The sequence below is a fragment of the Uloborus diversus genome, chromosome 3 (genome assembly GCF_026930045.1).
Source record: "Uloborus diversus isolate 005 chromosome 3, Udiv.v.3.1, whole genome shotgun sequence".
NCBI classification, from domain to species: Eukaryota; Metazoa; Arthropoda; class Arachnida; order Araneae; family Uloboridae; genus Uloborus; species Uloborus diversus.
The window spans coordinates 181,331,451-181,337,561 of record NC_072733.1 but is presented as its reverse complement, the minus strand read 5'-3'; positions in this window follow the sequence as shown (position 1 = coordinate 181,337,561).

The following is a 6,111-nucleotide window of genomic DNA, read 5'->3' as shown; positions in this document are numbered from 1 at the left end:
TGCTGGTTATCTGAACCTGTCAGGATCGGCCCTAGTTCCTAGTGCGGATAATTGGAAAAGCAACTTCAAGGATGTTTCTCACTGTATAAAAACGGTTGGAGTATGTTTTTATGCATTAGTGTTATATTTTCAATTTTGTGTGTTCAATGAGAAAAAAATTAGAAAGGATTGTACGCTCAAATAATTGGACAGTTTGACAAGGTATGTATTTTTGTTAAACTGCATTAAATTCATGAGACATCTTCTATTTTAGAGATATTGAAGGTTAAATGGTGTAAGTTTGGCAAAATTATCCTAATGCAATTTTTTGCCTTAGTTTTTTTCTTTTGATTCATGATTCGTAAGTAATACTTTATTAATCTTTCATCTAAAATAAATATTTAAAAAATATATATACTGAGAAAATGCTTTAAGCATTGAAAATTTTAAAAAATACTCTTGAAGTGATTTTATGGAACAAAACATCCACAGTTTGGAAAATTAACTTTAAAAAAAAATCAAATTTCTGAAATATTAGAAATAACGTACTTTGTATCATTTTATCCTCAGTCTACCACTACCAACAACATGTTTGTAACTTCTGGTCATCTCATTTTGGTTGTTCACCGGCTTAAAGCTGAATCGTCCTTTCTGCTTTCTACTCATTTTTACTGGGTATTTACGAGATTGTAGAATGAAAACACTCGACTAGTGGAACCTATCCCCCCACCGCAATTTTTCCAGGTACCCCCCAAAACGGAAAACGCAATCCTTTAGCAATGAAACTGAGATCATATAAAGTACCTTCTGTAAAACTTTCAATGTTGTAGTCTGCGTTATGCCGGCAACACAGCGTCCAGCCATTATTTTTAGAATCAATTACTGGAATACAGTTTAATAAAAGTCTGCAGGAACTTTAGCTAGGAGTACTCCCTTCCAAGAGCGATAGCACCCCCCCCCCCTTCTTCTCGGAGCCTCTCAGCAAAAAACGTGACCCCCTAATGAAGAAACTAACAAATATTCTTTTAAAAGAACTTTCTTGAACATTTTAATAGTACGGTCTTGCCATACCCCACCCCACTTATATAGGCACCTCTATTTTAGCTCTTATTATTATAGTAAATATCTGAACTATTTATTTATTGAGATAGACAATGGCTGTCTTTATTGCAGATCTTAGGAAGCAGAAACTTTAACTAAAGATGGCCTATAAATTTTTTTAGGAATTATGTCATATGAAAAAAATTATATAACACTTATGCAGTCAAAGATGCCTCTTGCTTATTCAGAGCTTAATGTTCAAATAGGAACTCACGTATGCTAAATCCCGCACTTCTTTCAGTTTTATGTGCTTTTTTTCACGTATAAAACGGAATTCAGAGTATTTACGCATAAAGAGAATTACTCAAGACTCCTGCATTTTTTTCTTTCAGATCTTTAGCCTTGTATTCTAATAGCCTCCCCTTTTCGTTGTGCTTCTACAGTAGAATACCTTTATAACGCCGACCTGTATAACGCAATTCTCTATAAACCGCACTACTTTTCAAAAGTAAACAATAGGTTTTGAAGAAAAAAAATCTCGATGGTTTGTCTTGCAAACAGAAATATTGTTAGGTAAATTCAATTTTGAAACTGTTTTTCATCTTTTCATCTTAATTCAAAGCTTTTAAATAAAAATTAGTATTCACAGGAAAAAGAAAATACCAGATGGCTCTTGAAAATGCAGCTGTTATGTTAACCAAGGAGCTCGCAGAAGTGCAGAATAATTCACTTTCTTTTGATTGTGAAACATATTTATTTGTGAATGACTAATGGTTTATAATTAGTGCTTTAGGACTTTAACTCATTCTGAAATGCTAATATATAGATATATTCTGAATATTAGTTTTAAAATTTGAAATGACCTATATAAAGCCAAAACCTGTATAACACAAAAGCTCTGGTCCCAAGGTGTGCGTTATAACGGTTTTCTACTGTACTTGAAATAGGATTGTTTGGGGTGGGGGCCTTTTGTCAATTTTTTCTTGGGAGCCTAGTTAAGCTCTCAGCAGCCATTTTTAAGTAAAATGCCATTGTGAATTGTTGCATCATGCAAACGAAATTTTATTATTTAAAAAACACACATATGTATTTATTGTGTTTCTCGTTTCAATGAAAACAGCTCTTTTGCATTTTTATTTTTACTTTACTTTTTCTTGTAATAGTATTTATGCTATTTTTTTCCCCACATGAACATCATCTTTGGCAGCAAGATTTTCTTTTATATCTAGAGTTTCCATGGAGGAGAGATCAGGGTGTACACTGCGACTATGAACTTTTTACTATTTTTTTTCTTGTTGGAGATTCGTTCTTTGTAAGGGGGGGGGGGGGCTTATTCAAAAGTGTTGGCTGTTTCAAAGAACAACTGGCTACCAGGGGTGTTGAACTGCACATCATCCATGCGCACGACAAAGTCCTCATTCATATAGGAAGCTGCTGTCTCGGAACCCAGTATTAATTTTTCAACAAATTCAACGCCCAATCTTTCCTTTTCGTACAACTACTCTCCGTTTCCTTCCAATCCAGTCAGCCAATTTCTTGCTCGAAGTAAAATTTTCCCTCCCCTATTCCTTTATCTGCTAGTTTGTTGAAAATAGTGGTACTTCAAAAGCTTTTTGAAGATCAATATGAAACAACATCTACACACTTTTGTTATCTAAAGCCATTGTAACCTTGTCATAGAAATGCAATAGATTATAGCACGCAATTTACATTTCCTGAAACCATGCTGAAAACTAGTCAAAAGAGTATTTAATCTCCAAGAAACATACAAAATACTTTTTTTTTTCGATGTCCCAAAAGTTTATGCTCAAAAACAAAATATTTACCTTTCAAGGAATAAAAAATTTTTAGTGGTGTCGTAAACTAAGGTGACATTGCCCAGTTTTCAACTTCAGAGATAATTTTTTCGTACTCGCTGCAAAAATATTAGAATAATGAAAATTTTGCGATTTGGGGAAGGCGAAAGGAATTGAGATCGCAGATCGTATTTCATTTTAGACTCGCTTATTGATGTATTTAAAAAAGAAAAACTGGGTGGGCAAAGTCAGCCCGCTAAAAGGGGAGACATTGCCCACTAATACTTTTCATAGGAAAACTCCTTCAAATATTTTGTTGGGCAAAGTCAACTTTATCAGGGATAAATAAAACCACACTGTCTATTGATAAAAAATATTTATTGAACAAAGGAATGAAGGAAATGAATAAACCCTGAAATGTACAGGAAAATCGAAAAAAGAAAAACATTCTGTTTGACACTCTGCAAAGCAAGGTAGTAAGTTACAGCAGTAGTATTAGCCAAGATTAGAGAGATACTCCCTTTGGAGCTATTTACTGCTTTCAGAATACTTCACTCTACGTCGAATATCATTAATTTGGAACCCGAGTGAAAGAAGCAATTTCTTTTAGCCAGGATTCTTGTTAGTAGGGCGGGCAAGCATTGAATCAACAAGATAGTTGTTTTTAATGCCCCCTCTAGTGCCAGACTCCTTAAAAGGCATGAAATTAAATCTTCCATTCAAAAAAATAAAGGATAAAGAAAAAAAAACATTTTATATGCAATGAGTGGTGGATATATGCAATGAATGATCAGTTACGAAAGGGAAACAGTGGCGTAACTACGTACCGCACTACCCCACAACGCGTTAGGGCCCGGAGTCGGAAGGGGCCTGAAAACTTTTGAGCTTTGATCATTCTATGTTATAAAACTTTTCCAAAAATCAAACTTAGTTTTAAAATCTTATATTGGTTCTGGGGCCCCCTAGAACACCAGAACCTATTGACCTACAACCCCTGGTTCAGATATCACAGTCCCTAGGCCAAACACTTTTGTTGGGCCCTCATGTAGCCAAAAATTTCAATTTTGCCATTTGCTAAAACAGTTTTAGCCATTTGGGTCGCCCAAATAGCGGGGGTCCTAGACCACGTTCTAGTTGGCCTACTCAGTAAACAGTAGAGAGAAGGGGGCCCACGGCCCAACTTCCTTGCTCCAAATCTAGACCATAGCTCGGTGCAAAAGGTATATTGCCCTCGCTAGGCCACCTGCCATGGAAGAAGGGAAAATTCCTGAAAACAAATGAAAGCAGGAAAAAGTACTAACAGCACAGGAGCAAGAAAAAAGATAACCAAGAGGAGTTTTTGGGTAGGTTCTGGATGGGGGGGGGGGGGGGCAGAATCAGGGTCCGAAAATTTTTGAGCTTTGTTTACATTCAATGTTATTAAGTTTTTACCTAAATTAAACTTAGCTTGAAAATGTTTATATTGGTTCTGGTCTCTAGGGCCTCAGAACCTATTTGCCTAGTTCCCCGGACAGGGCCTGATTACCGCGTAGGCCAACTAGGCCTAGGGCCCCTTCTTCCTAAAGGACCCCAAACTTTTCAAAACATGCATAGCATTAAAAAATCCTGTATTTTTGTGAGAATAACAAAATACTAATAATTTATTAATTGAAGGTATATCTCTTTTAAATATAGCTAAACATTATTTTGCATTCACTTAAAGTAATAGAATATAGAGGGGGCCTCCAAAGAATTGTGGGCCTTGGGCCTCACTTTCAGTTAGTCGGACCCTGGCCCCCGATTAAGATATCAGAGGTCGTAGGTCAAACCCTTTTTCCGGGGCCCTCTTGTAGCCAAAAGTTACAGTTTTTCCCATTTTCTAAAACAGTTTTCGCCATTTGGAGGCCCCCAAATAACAGGGGCTCTAGGTGACGGCCTAGTTGGCCTACTCAGTTAACAGGCCGTGACATTAGGTGCGGGAATAGCCTCCTAACTCCTGACCACCCAATTTAAAGAAAAAAAAAATGACATAGCTATTTCGTTTGAAAATTAAACTTTTTTGAGGGCAATTGCCAATATAATTTTTCAAAATAAACAAAAGATAGGGATAGCTAAGAAGGTGGGAAAGAAAGGATCTTAAAATCAAATAATTTCCTTTTACTTCACCAAAGACAGCCTACTGTGTTTTGAAACGTTAATTTTGGAGACATTTCCAAAAAACCTCCTCCTCCCTAATACGTCCAAAACTCACTTAAAATGCTTTTTTTTTTTTATTTTGGATCTTTGATTTTGACAAATTCCGGGGCAAAGTTCAGAACTTCATCCCTTCTCAAAGTTGTGATTTTGAAAGTTTGATTTTCAAAAACAGCCAGGAGAACCCCGGAATCCCACCCCTTCTCGTTAGGTCATCAAAGTTGGCCTACAATTGCGTTTTAAAAGTTCAATTTTGAAAAATTTCCCGGATAGAGCCTCCGAACCTCGTTCCTTTTAAAATTACCGAAGGTCGTCTAAGATTGCGTTTTGGGAACTTCAATATCAAAAAAAAAAAAAAAAAAAAAAATCCGGAAGTCTCATCTTTGAACAGCTCCTCCTTACGTAACATCCTGAAAATGCATTGGTGGACCACTTTCGATGAAGCTCGAGGAAGAGATGAAGGGGTTTGGAACTTCGCTTCGGGGGGGGGGGGGACATTTTTCTAAATCGAAGTTCCAAAAAAGGGAATTAAAGAATGGCTTACACTCGCATCGAAAAATTTACAAAGATGGTCCCAAAAACATGCCCTCTTCTTAATATCACCTAAATTTTCCTTTTAGGAACTGCAATTTCAAACGTTATCAGACAGTCTCCAATTCAAACCCATATTGTTACATCATCAAACGTGGCCTGCAATTGCGTTTTTAAGTTCCTTTTCAAAAAATTTCTGGGTGAGAGCCCTCGACTACCCCCCTATTCCCTTTTTCATTAACATTAACAAGATTTTTTTAAATTACGTTTTCGTTTTTTGAAGAGAGATTTTCGGAAGAGTCTTTGACCCTTCCCCCTAAGGTGGCTCACAAACACGTGTATTTCGAAAAATCTATGGGTAAGGCCCCCGGACCTTCCACCCTCCTAACATCACTGACGAACGTCCAAAATCCCTATTTTGTAAATTCGAAAAACTCCGGTGGAGAGTTCTGATCCTCATCCTTTTACTTAATGTCATCAAACGTGGCTTGTTGCAATTTTAGAAGCTCAATTTCGAAAACTTTCCGGGGATATCACCCGAACTCCGTTGTTTTAATATCATCGAAGATCTTCTAAAATTGCTGTTTTCGAA